Source organism: Anabrus simplex, chromosome 2 (assembly GCF_040414725.1).
Source record: "Anabrus simplex isolate iqAnaSimp1 chromosome 2, ASM4041472v1, whole genome shotgun sequence".
In the NCBI taxonomy this organism is placed as follows: Eukaryota; Metazoa; Arthropoda; class Insecta; order Orthoptera; family Tettigoniidae; genus Anabrus; species Anabrus simplex.
The window spans coordinates 1055118294-1055131879 of NC_090266.1; the positions used below are offsets into that span (position 1 = coordinate 1055118294).

At 43.4% G+C, this 13586-nt stretch overlaps 1 protein-coding gene across 7 annotated transcripts in view; it reads right to left on the minus strand.

Annotated features, from left to right (window-relative positions):
* The window catches only part of LOC136864684 (uncharacterized), a 281939-nt gene that overhangs the window by 67873 nt on the left and 200480 nt on the right, over positions 1-13586 (minus strand). The gene's annotated exons all lie outside the window — the stretch shown is intronic.

Sequence of the window (13586 nt, forward strand, 5' to 3'; positions counted from 1 at the left end):
GCGACGGTGCATTATGTAGTAAATAAATTCAAGTATCAAGGGTCTGTGTGAACTGTACCAAGAAAGCCCATAGAAAAACGGCTATATGTTCAGGAAGAACGTCTCATTTTGCGTCGGATAAAATCCGACCCCTGAATTAAGTGTTCCAAAACTACGGTCAGAATTAGAAATTACTACAGGCAAGAAGGAGTGTACTGGGACGGTTCGTCCGGTACTACATCAGACATGGTTACAATGGCAGAATACCGAGGACGAGGCCGAATGTTAGTAAGAAGAACCGTACTGCAATATTGCTGTTCACAAAAGAACATATAAACAAGGGCCAGAAATTTTGGAATAGTGCAATCCAATCTGATGAAACTAAAATTAACCATTCTGGATAGGATGGTGCCTGCAGGGTCTGGAGAAAGTTTCATACGGATAATGCTGTGGCTAATACACTCTCCAATGTAAAGCATGGGAATGGGTCAGTTATGTTTCGGCGGTGTATTTCAGCAAATGGGGTCGGTAGAATCCAGTTTATTGACGGCATAATGGAGAAGGTAGTGTACAATAACATTCTTAAGAAAAATGTTAAAAGTGCAGAAAAGTTGGGGATGCTACATAAATTTTCCAACAAGGCAACGACACCAAGCATACAAGTGCTGTGAATAAGGAATGGTTAATTTATAATGTTCCATGACAATTGGACCCTCCCCCGTCTATTGACCTACATCCTATTGAACATTTATGAGTGCATTTGAAATCTAGGGCCTACAGCCGATATACACTGACTGAGCAAATGTTATGGGATAGCGGAGCACTGATGCACATGTGTGTTGTCTGCGCACCACACGCCCCCTGTGCCAGCGGCAGTTGTATAGGAGACCTTGTGAGCAGTGGCTGTGAATGTGACAGGTGTAACATGGAACGTCGTCGTGAGCTGACACCGTTCGAACGGGGTATGGTGGTCGGTGCCCGATGGATGGGAAGTGCGATTTCGGAAGTGGTGCGGGAATTCGGATTCACACGATCAACCGTGTCCAGGGTGTATCGTGAATGGTTGAATGTGGGTGTCACCGTCCACAAAAGACGAACGACCGGCCGTCCAGCCACCCTCGATGACCGTGACCGGCGACAACTGAGACGGATTGTCAGTAGTGACAGATGGGCAACCGTCCAACAAATCACGTCTCAATTCAACACAGGCCGTGCTAGACATGTCTCCCAGTGGACAATCCGTGGGAACATGGGTTCTATGGGGTATGAGAGCCGGAACCGCACACGGGTGCCACTGTTAACCCAACGTCATCGGGCACAACGACGCGCATTTGTCGCCAGTCACCAGGGATGGACATTGGAACAACGGCGTAACGTAATATGGTCGGACGAATCACGATTTCAACTGCACCATGCCGATGGGAGGCACCGTGTATGGCGCAGACCACATGAAGAGATGGATCCCGCCTGCCTCGAAGGTGTGGTCCAGGGCGCTGGTGTCTCTGTTATGGTCTAGGGTGCATTTTCCTGCTATGGAATGGGCCCCCTACTTGTTCTGGAGAGACTTTGAATGGTACGCGGTATGTTGAGCTGCTCGGAGACCATCTCCACCCATTTTTGGCCTTCCAGCGCCCAGACGGTTCTGCGGTCTTTCAAGATGATAACGCGCCGTCACATCGCTCCCACGTCGCCCGGGAATGGTTCCAGGAACATGCAGCGAAGGCCCAACGACTGCCATGGCCACCCAGGAGCCCCGATATGAACCCTATCGAGCATATCTGGGATGTCCTGGAACGCAGGCTCCGTGCCATAGATCCTGCACCCACGAACAGACCAGCATTGGCGGCCGCTCTGCAAGCGATTTGGTGTCAGCTGCGTCCAGAGGACTACCAGGGACTTGTCGACTCACTTCCACGGCGTCTCACTGCAGTTCGCAGGGCTAGAGGAGGCCCCACACGCTATTAGGTGACTAACCCATGACATTTGCTAAGTCAGTGTATGTTATCTAAAGAAGACTTGAACAGAGTGATGACTGAAGAATGGTTCAATATCAGCCCACAAAAGTGTGACAGACTTGTTAGGTCAATGCAGTTACCAAAGCCGAAGGTTATTTTACAAAGAATTAGAAGTACTCTTGTCATCATCGATTTAGTTACTTTATTCAACTGTATAAATAACAATGTGAGTAGAAAAGTACAATTTCAGCTATTTTAAATATTTTATATTTGTTATATAGGCCTTATTTTTTATACTTTACATAAAGCAATGTATGAAAAATACTTTTGTTAGAGGAAACATATAATACATTTATTTCAACTAGCAAAAGTGTAGTGTTTTAGTTATTAAATCGCACTGTATGAATAAGAAAATAGCATACTGTAAATCCAAGCATACGAAGCGCACTCGTTCATTTACTCGCAGTTTGCGGTTTCTTCTGTAGTTTGGTTGAGTAGAGAGTGAAATTCAGACTTTGCTTTGAAGCAATCATTTTGAAAGTTCTAGGGTATTATGCTTAGTCTCACTCAGTGATCATAGCCACCTAATGTCTCTATGCTAAAAGAAACAAAACTTGAAGTAATATATTTTTCCTTAGAAATGTTGGTATCATTCTATTCCCGTGTGTGAAAAGACAGTGAATTCCCAGAGATTGGCGTTACGTGAAGTAACTGTAATTTTACTGCTTACTTTTTGAAAAAGGTGTTGTTTACAATTTGCTTAACGTCGCACCGATACAAATATATCTTACGGCGACGATGGGATAGGAAAGGCCTAGGAGTGGGAAGGAACCGGCTGTGGCCTGAATTAAGGTGCAGCCCCAGCATTTGCCTGATGTGAAAATAGGAAACCACGGAAAATCTTCTTCATGGCTGCCGACAGTGGGGCTTGAATCCACTATTTCCCGGATACAAGCTCTGTTGAAAGAGTAATGTGTAATTTTAATTAAGCTAAAATGTTTCTCAAGTAAGTGTAATCCAGCCCAGTTACTTTTCCCATTACTGTACACAATTATTAATCAAATGTTCGGAGTGATGTTATTCCGATGGCCCGCAAAACCATGTGGCAAAACGTACAAGCTCGAACGCCACACACAGCACCATAACGTTGCTGGAAGGGAGAAGGTCACTGTGATTTTATGGACATTCGCTTGACATTGCACAACGACGGTAATGCAGAGTGGGTCTCGGCCCACAGGTGGCCACGGCTGGTCCGTGGTCCTAAAGCTCTGAACTCCGACCGGCCAACCGAGCAGAGGAGGGGCGGCCACGGCTCTACCGTGGCTCTACGCCTCTGCATTCAGGCGACGGGACCTCACGGCTGGCCTCAACCGTCAGCTGTCCTGAGAATGGTTTCCCGTGATTTTCCATTCTCCTGCCCTAAGGCGAATGCCGGACAGTTCCTAGTATAGGCCACGGCCGCCAACTACCTCACCTTCTCCGAGCATCTCCTTCATTGTAACAAATCTCCCGGCCTGAGAGACGGCGTCATCGTCTAAGAGGCCCGCCTATTCCCTCAGAGGAGGAATGAAAACTTGTTATTAGTAGTACTGAACAAGTCTGAGTGCAGGCAAGTTGCTGACGCATACTTGCTGTTTCAGTATTGCACCCAGAAAAGTAAGTGGGTAGTGAAATATATCGTGTATTCTCCTTCCTGAGTTTTCCAATTTCTTGGGGTCGATACTAGGCGTGGATTAAACTAATTTTACAGCCGGATGCCTTTGCTCACGCCAACCTATGCGGACGGATTCGCAATTGTGCGTTTCTGTGGTGGTTATTAATGTGACGTGTTCTATGTAAATGAAGAAGTATATTAAGACGAACACCAACGCCCTGCTGCCCAGCGGCATGAATTAATCAAGAGTGGCTAAAATCCCCAGTACGGCCAGGAATCAAACCAGTATCTGAAAATATTTAATTATTATTGTCATTACATTTTTAGCTGTTAGATTTCAGTCATCAACCTACTTGAGTTTTGACCAACAATGTTCTGTACAGCTATCTGACACGAACGCATTGCCCACATCAGAGTGACGGACGGTAATAGGACCGTAACGCCGCGTTTCTTAATTGACCTAGGCTCAATACACACAGACAAATCACAGAATAGCGCCCATAATTTCTTCAGTGTTGTCTGTTGACCAGTGTACACACACTGTATAAATAAACATTATAGCGCAACTTTTGTTACGTGTAATGATTTTAGTGAACAGTCGTGTATTTGCAATTTGCACCATTGTCATAACAAAGCAAACTCTTACCGGGAATTGGACTAGTTTGAAATCAAAAGGCAAGACTTGATGATGAATGATGATGCTTGTTGTATAAAGGGGCCTAATATCTAGGTCATTGGCCCAAAATCAGATCTGAAGGAATCATAGGTTTTCTCGGCATCAAGACCGTCTATCCTGTGCCATAGCCAATCAAAATAGTAGCTTCAATGAAACAGTTTTTTAACGTTTTCACTACCAATCGCATCCTATTTGCACAACTGTGGCAGGTGTAGAAGACGTAACAAAATAATTGGAACCCCCACTTTCAAAACCAGCTTGTGCGGTGGCAAGCCGGAAGGATGTAAAGAACGTAGAAATTCTATAGGGTAATGGACAGTGTCTTCACTGTCGGCTGCTGTGTCTACTGAGAATGAGTAATATACTTGAACCTGGGCAGTGAATTTGTCTTTGTGTTCGAATGCAATGTACTGTACTACGACCTATATTCTGTCTCGGCATGATGGATTATCACAGACTGCATATATATAACGAAAATCACTGAAAAATTACCGGTATTAATTACTGTATCGTAGCATGTGAAATTCAATGTTCACAGACATAATCTGAAAAGACGAGGTGCATGAAATTAACAGTAAAACATCAAACACATTCACCCTCCCCCAATCTCAACTCGACTCGACTGTGTAGCCTGCGGAAAGAAATTTTCACGGACTGAATGAAGAAAAGCCGAGCTCCACCAAATGACCACGGAAACTCCAAATAGACTGGTGGAACGAAATGTTCACAGGCGGAATACAGAAAAGGCGAGGCGAATCGGATTAATAGCGAAACTCGCTACGCATGCACCCTTCTCTGAAATCTTACATACTTCGACCGTTAGCTGCTGGGCATAGCCACTGATACCTAGGGTGAGAAATTCGAGCGCCTTCTCGCCATCTACTCACTCGTCCTGAAGCTGGTAATTTACGTTTCCATATTTCAGAACGGAGATTGCGCGATAAAATAAAAACGACGATATCTCCGAAAGTATGGATGAAAATTATGTACTCTAAATCAGGGCCTCTCAGGGTGCATGCGCGTGGTGCATGCACTGTGCACGGTGCAAAAGACGACTTCGCTTGGTTGACCAGAGTGCAGACCTCCTACACCTGTCTCCCCGTTCGGCCTGTCTCCGCGTTCCTCACCTTCACTGCTGTTTCTCCCCCACTGCGAAATGTTTACGTGTGGTGAGCGGAGACGCACAGTTGTATGGGACAAGGTTACCAGTGTTATTAAAAAAATTAAAAAGTGAATTAGAAATACACATACATGTTTGCGAGGAATGTAAACATAATTTTAAAAAAATGCAGAACCCGTAACCAAAATGAAAATGCTACAATACTGGAACAAAACTTATTTGTGGATATAGAATGCTCTTCTTCAAGCTGTTTCAACTTCCTTAATTCTTTCTCTCTGACGTCTCCTATGATTTCACAATAATTTTCCGAATGTAGTCTGTTGTAGTGTCTTTCAATAGATGATTTTCTTACGCACGTAATTATCGTCCCACAGATTAAGCATTTGGCGTTATCGTCACGACAAACAAACAAAAAAATACGAAAGTTCCCAGTTCGATTGAAATGGACTTTCGGTAGTCTTTGCTTTCTTCGAAACAGGTTGCTCCATTATTATGTTGTTGTCGTGCGCTTGTCTATTTCACTGATAAACACGTCGTCTACCACCAAACGCTTCGTCGCTCACAGCACACTACACCATCCGAGTCAAGCCAAGTTAAGGCGAAGCGTACCGATGCACAGTGCACAGAGCCTATGCACCTCGCTCTGCACGCGTGAGAGTTTGGGCGTTTGAGAGGCCCTGCTCTAAATGATACCTTAACCTACATTACTAGTTAAGGTGAATGAACCATTTATATTGATAAGGATTAACTGATTAATTGAAAATGCTTTTTCTAAGTTTGACGTTAGTTTTTTTTTTTTTTTTTTGCTGTAGATTGAAACATAAAAACCTTTTTAGTGGGCTATGTGTTAAGGATAGATATATGCTGCCCCGGACATTTTGTGTAGAACTATTTATGCTGAACACGTCTTACCCTCACAGTATCGATATATTTTTAACGATTTAGCCAGCGTAAGCTAACAAGACGCACGGGCGGTCGTTTATCCTTCGACTTCCTACACTGAAATCGTTACTGCTCAGCTTCCTTTGGTCATACATGACTGTTTCTTACACATGAACCTTTCTCGAGAAATGCTTTAAATAATGGTGAAAATCGCATCACAATCCATCCAGTGGTTCTCGAAATTAGACAGACAGACAGACAGACAGATAGGATCAAGGATTTTATTTTATACTATGTACAGATCGGTAATGAAAAGGGAAAATACACAGCGGTTCACTAAAATCATTACACGTAACAAAATTTGCGCTATGACGTTTATTTTAACAGTGTGTGTACAATGGTCAACAGTCAACACCGAAGAAATGATGGGCGCTGTTCTGTGAATTGTCTGTGTGTATTGAGACTATTGTGGCGGCCACCAAATTAGGCTGGTGAGGAAAACTGCGCTGTCGTCAGATATGGGAACAGCGAAGCGACAGATGGTCGAGAGTCGCTTACCTCCGAGCACAGATTGGCAACGGTGATCGTGCAGTGCTGTCTAGCGAACGGAGTCGCGAAGAGTCGAGACTGCTACCTCTGGAACCGACACTCTCGACTCCAGTGTCGACTCCACTGATGCAGTAACGCTATCTATCAACTATTGTCAGAACTGCTTGGAATTATAGATCCACGTTCCTCCCTTGGTAACTCGTGATACGATGAATACAAGATGATTATTAGCCAGCAAACATTAAATATTGTTTCGGGATTTTATCATCGTTAGTGTTAATGTTGTAGGTCTATTTTGGCGACGATGATGATAATGATGATGATAATTGTAGTGGTAATAATAATCTAACAGTATACGTTTACATAATCGCCAATATTGACTTCAAGCGTAAGGGGCAACGCGTGCGCCTGTCATCCGGCGGTCCCGGGTTCGGTTCTCGGCCGGGTTAGGTATTTTTGATTGTAAATGATTAATACCCCTGGCCTGGGGCATAAAACATAAAAAAAGAAGCGAGTGCTTACAGTCTGATTTTACAACAAATATTTTACCAAACAGTGTGCGTCATAATAGCCGCCTCCGCAATCTAGGGAGGCCCCGGGATCGATTCCGGCCAGGTCAGGGATTTTTACCTGTATCTCAGGTTTCGTGATCACGCTGAGGTAGAGACCGGGTCTAGAAAGCCAAGAATAAGAGTCGAGAGGATTCGTCGTGCTGAACACACGTCACCTCGTAATCTACTGGCCTTCGAGCTGGACAGAGGTCACTTGGTAGGCCAAGGCCTACCAGGGCTGTCGCGAAAAGGGGCTTTTATCTATACTACTACTACTACTACTACTACTACTACTACTACTACTACTACTACTACTACTACTACTAATAATAATAATAATAATAATGCAACAAGACTTAACATGGTCCTTGAATTATAATGATAACCTGCAACCTGTTTTCCAGTCAGTGATCGGTCAGGAATGGAATGAATGAAGCCCCCATCCTGCGGCGAGGATAGGAATTGTACCGGTTGCCGAGGCCTGTCGCACTCCTCTGGGGCAATGATGAATGACTGATAGATAAAATGAAATGATGTTGGAGAGTGTTGCTAGAATGGAAGATGACAGGGAAAGCCGGAGTACCCGGAGAAAAACAAACCTCACGTGGAGTGACCGGGATTTGAACCACGGAATCCAGCGGTGAGAGGCCAACGCGCTGCCGCCTGAGCCACGGAGGCTTTTAATGGTGTAATTTATGTTCATGCCTTTGCTGGCAGGACCTAGTGTTTACAGTGCACTATGTCTTCTGGTATGGGCTAAAGCAATTTTGTTACTTTCATTGATCTGTCTCTGTCTTATCCTTGGCTTTGACAATATGAAAGTGACTGAGGTATGAGCGATGCCAGTAATGCCATTCCTTGTGCAGCCAGTCCCTGCTATGAATGGTGTGAAAACGTTGCCTATAGGGTCGGTTGGTGCATGCATTTCAGTGGGCTTGGCAGACTGAAATGTAATAGCAACATCTGGCTCGGTGAGGAAAGCAACGGGAAACTACCTCACTCCTCATTTCCGTAGTACGCCTCTTCAGTGATGCCTAGGCCATCTATGACAGCTGATGGCAGAGCTGTTGAGGATCCAACCAGCCTTACGGCTGAAGACTGAACATACATACATAATCTATGTTCGAATTATGTTGGAGGATTTACCCATATTAGATTTGTTTTCACCGTTCATGTGCAATTCATAATGATTTACCATCGATATCTGTTTATCATTTTCCTGATCACGACAAATAAAGACGTGAAATTAAATGTCCGTGGTCTGCTATGCCGATACTTTCTGACATGACACGTTTAATTTTATTTCAAATACACCATTACGCTCGTCGTCTTCGTTAACGACATCGTACTTCACTCTACAATAATCTTAAAAACCCAATGGGCAAATGAGCAGCAACATGTATGATATTTCAAGTTATTTTCCGCGCCTCGACACGCAAGCGGCCCCGCAATGAGAGTCAAGTTCGCTTGGAGTCGCGATGCTTCATGCGAAGCGACCGTGGGGCCTCGCAATGCGCATCAAGTTAACTTGGAGTCGAGAGGCTTCATGCGAACCGAGACCGGTGTTCGGAGTCGATGGAGTCGACGCTCTCGATTCCAGGCTTCAGTCGCGCCCATCCCTAGCCCATCCGCTCCAGGCCACCTTACCCGAGTCATTCCCTGTAATGCAGCTGTTGAGCTCCCACTGTAAGTGAAGTTAAAGATGGATAGTGAATGTGAATTGATTTCGGCTCAAGTCAAAAGAGAAGTGGCAGAGAGGAACAAGACATTCAAAATAAAGGACACAGAAAAACTCACGTCAGAAGCCATCGACCGTGTGACTGCTGCAGACTGGGAAAATGCTTCAATCGCGCGGAAAATCTTCAAACGACGACTGGGCCAAGGAAATAGTAAGGAACGAAAGAATGCAGCCATTCATCATCAGTGTAAATGACGACTCGATAGATAATGAGATGAGTGGTGACAGTGACTAAGAAATATTAGACTGCCTGAAGCTAGAAAGCGATTCTTAATTCGTTGTAAATTATTGTAAACCTATTCTTTAAAGTAGTTATTTTTCTATATTACTCAATACAGTATACAGTATTCAAATATTTAAAGTTATAATGTAATAAAACGGATACAGATTAATATGTAATCCGGAAGTATTTACGGCGTCCTGCAGCCTGAATTGGCGCGCGCGCGCCCCGAACTGCCTCAGCTAGCGACATTTACATGATCGCTTTCCAGGCCATTTTCCTGGAAAACTACAAGACTCACGGAAATATGTTTCAGATAAAAAATATGAGTCAAGTGATTTTTTTACATTTTTCCCGCAGACAAAATTTTATTGGCTGAAGAAATAAAAACTTGGCCGCTTACTGAAATTTTCAATACATGATTCTAAGGATTTAAATTTACTCGTTCAAGATGTTATTTTTAATAATTATTTAAAATGGATTATATGGAAAATAGTTATACCACTGAAATCAGCAGTATTTTCTGAAGCTTGTAGTATAATTTGTTTTGAAACATTGTATAAAATAACATCAGGAGCTTGGGAGAGAACAACTTGCCTTGCGCTCCGAAATGATGTGTTCAGTAATTTCTCTGATCCGCCTAATTTGGTGGCCGCGAAAATAGGTCAATTAGGAAACGCGGCGTTACGGCCCTATTACCGTTAGCGGCTGTGAGATCTTTAGCATTCCGTAGGGCGGTAGCAGCGCATAGTATGTTGGAGAGTGTAGAAAAGCTGAATTCACTAAGCATGCCGGCTAGTGACACCACCATTGATCTGCATTGGTTAGGTCCGGTTAGCGACAAAACCACTGGGCTAAGACATCCTTCCAATTTGAGACGAGGGTGCACGAATTTTTTAAGGCTGTGAGTGTGTTGTATTCTCCGCTACATTAAGGTAAGTTCAGTAGAAAATTATTGTACATTGGAAATTGTACATTGCTTCGTTACAGGTTATATTTAGTTGTGTTTTTATTGTGCACGGTTTGGTAACGGAATGTATTTGTCTTCATTTCTGGGATGACGTCATATGCTATTATACGTCAGCCAATGGAAATGTTAGTGCGTGCTTGAGCAATGGAGAATGGGGCGTGCTAAATTGAATTATGTTATAAAAGTAAATATACTTCGGGGGGTGGCGAGTGGGTCCCTGGCTGTCGCATTGAACACATCTCTCCTATAAAAGATATTATGTGGAATATCTTTCATTTTGTATTATTTCAACTCCATTAGAATGCTATAAAACTTGGGCAGTAGTTACTGTATTTCTACCTGTTCAAGCCCAATTAGGCCAAAAATGTATTCGCCGGGCTGAGTGGCTCAGACGGTTAAGGCGCTGGCCTTCTGACCCCAACTTGGCAGGTTCGATCTTGGCCCAGTCCGGTGGTATTCGAAGGTGCTCAAATACGTCAGCCTCGTGTCGGTAGATTTACTGGCACGTAAAAGAACTCCTGCGGGACTAAATTCCGGCACCTCGGCGTCTCCGAAGACCGAAAAAGTAGTTAGTGGGACGTAAAGCAAGTAACATTATTTTAAAAAATGTATTCTGTGTTTACATCGAAGCTCACCGGTCAAAAAATTATTCACCCTAATGCGCACGCACAGATGAATCGTTAAACCTGTACAGAAGGCGCAGCGAACGAGTCCCATGCTCAGCCCCACGATTTCTGCCTCTGCGTGAGCATAAGGCAGTAACGATCAGTGAGACACTGATGTTTCGAGCGGACAGTGAACGTCAACATGGGTAGATGCAAGATGTGACAGAGTGGCAAAAAGAGCCAATCGTTTTTGACAGTGTATATGGCTATACGGTGCATGAAGTTGCTGGATTTGTTGGTGTTGCGCAGTGGACTGTTCAACGTGCCTACAAGCAGTGGTGTACTACACATGGCCACGAAACACAACGTCAGAATTGTGGTCGGAAAATGATCCCGAATGAGAGGGACCGGAGACGCCTTTCACGGCTTGTGAAACCCGACAGGAAATCCTGCAGTGGTTAAAGGTCCACCCTAACTTGTTAGCGAGAGAACATTGCAACGGGGACTGCGTGCAATGAACATTTGTAGTCGGTCACCTCGTAAGAGGCCATTGCTCACATAGGCACATAAAGTTGCGCGTCTTCAATGAAATAGAAACCATCGAACGTGGACAGTAGCTGACTGGCGGAATGAAATGTGGTCTGACGAATCACGCTTTTTTCCTTTATTCCAACGACGCACGTCGTCGATGCACCGAAGGCCAAATGAAACATTCCATCCTAGATTTGTGTAAGGTCAGGTTCAAGCCGGAGGTGGGTCTGTGATGTTTCGGGGGTGTTTTACATTTCATGGATTGGGCCCGCTCACTGAGGTGTTTACTTAAGCACCCTGGATGACCCGCTTTTGCCTTTCAGTCAACATCTGCATGAGGAGTATGCTACTGATACCTCAATTGTTCAAGATGACAACAGCTAAGTTCATAGGGCTGGACGCATACGTGACTGGTTTTATGAACACTCCCTCACCCTATTACACATCGATTGGCCTGCAAAATCACCTGACTTGAACTGTATTGAAAATCTGTTATGCATGTTGGAACAGCGGGTAAAACGCAACTTTAGCATCCCCATAATTTGGTGGAATTGCGCGATCTAATCCTCAGCGAGTAGCTTAACCTGGATGAACGTAGCTGCACAACATTGTAGACTTATTTCCTAACCGAATCCAGGGGGTTATCAAGTCCAGAGGCGGAGTTACACGGTATTACATGACGCTTGGGATGATTTCCCCAAATGTGACTAAATTTTTGTCCGGTGAGCTTAGTTATAATGAATACTTGGGAGGTAATTTACAGTTTGTTATCAATGTCTAGCCCTGTTGTGGTTTGGTGGAGAAGTAGATCCCAAGCCTGTGTGTGCCTAGTGGTGTAAAATAAACTTGTGACTAAGCCCTCTGATGTTATTTGGTGTGAAATATCGCAACTAGGGTCGTGTTATACTACCACCTATGCCTACGGTGAAGTTGGTATGAAATATTGATGTTAGAAAAGATAATAATGAATCTACGAAGATACAGTAAACCTTATTGAGGTTAATAATGATAAGAAGTGAACAGTCAACGAATAATGGAATATGTGAGGTCAGATGAGGCAAAAGTCTTCTAATAAGGTACTGTAATGAGGCTTAGGCCTACAAAGTGGCAGTAAGATTAAGGGTTTTCCAAAGGTATCATAGTGCTCATATGAGAGAACGTTACCCCATGGCAGAAATCGTGTATTCTTGCAAAATTTCAGTATCCCGAGTCATACCCATGTGAGCCAGTTTTCATTGCATAAAACTCATGGTAGTGTGCTTTCTTATAAGAACAGCACCTTGTGGCTACGGTGGAAACCTTGGCATATCCCCAGTTCTTCATGTCCAAATTTTATGTGATGAGTAGTTCAATTTCAGACACTACAGCTTTTTAATGAATAATGTTGATGATTAAATTTTCCCATGTGTATTTTGGAATTTTTTGTAGAAGTTTTTCGTGCTATGGCTGTGAAGTCATCTATAGATGTTATATGAACTTATTTCTTGTTCAATAACATGCACAGATTCCAAGTCATACTTTAATAACTAGGGAGCGGATTTTTATGTAATTACATATTTTTTTGCGTTAAGTTTTAACGCAAGTTACGAAGTTCATTATTCCTATTGTGCATCCCCAAGTGTAAAAACTGAATCTTATTTCACAAAAAAACACATATTTTCACATTTTTTAAATGTAAATACATATTTTAAGAAAATCTATAATAAGCACATAAATCGGCAATATTTGTTGATCAATAAAATTTAAAATGCTTCTGTGTTATAAAACAATGCTCATAGTTTCATTTTACGATTACGGTATTGTTTTTAACAGTGTGTTTAACATAATGTATCTGAATGTTTCGGCTATTTATGGACTTCCCTCCATAAGTTCTAAAACTTGCTGGTCACTGGCTACGTCGTTACATTTAGACAGCGATTTGCTTTGCTGCACAAGATGTTTCTTTGCATGATGCCATTCCAACTCTTGATGAGTCAGCCCTCTCGGGTTTTGTTTATAGAATATCAGCGAAAGGCAATCACGGAGAGATAAGGTGACGTAATTCCGTTACAACATGGGAGACTCGGAAGAATATTGCCCCACCATTAGGTAGTGGAATTTCATCACTCCTAAGAGTAAGGTTAGCTGTTCGGGTTCATATATCATTCCCGTGGTCG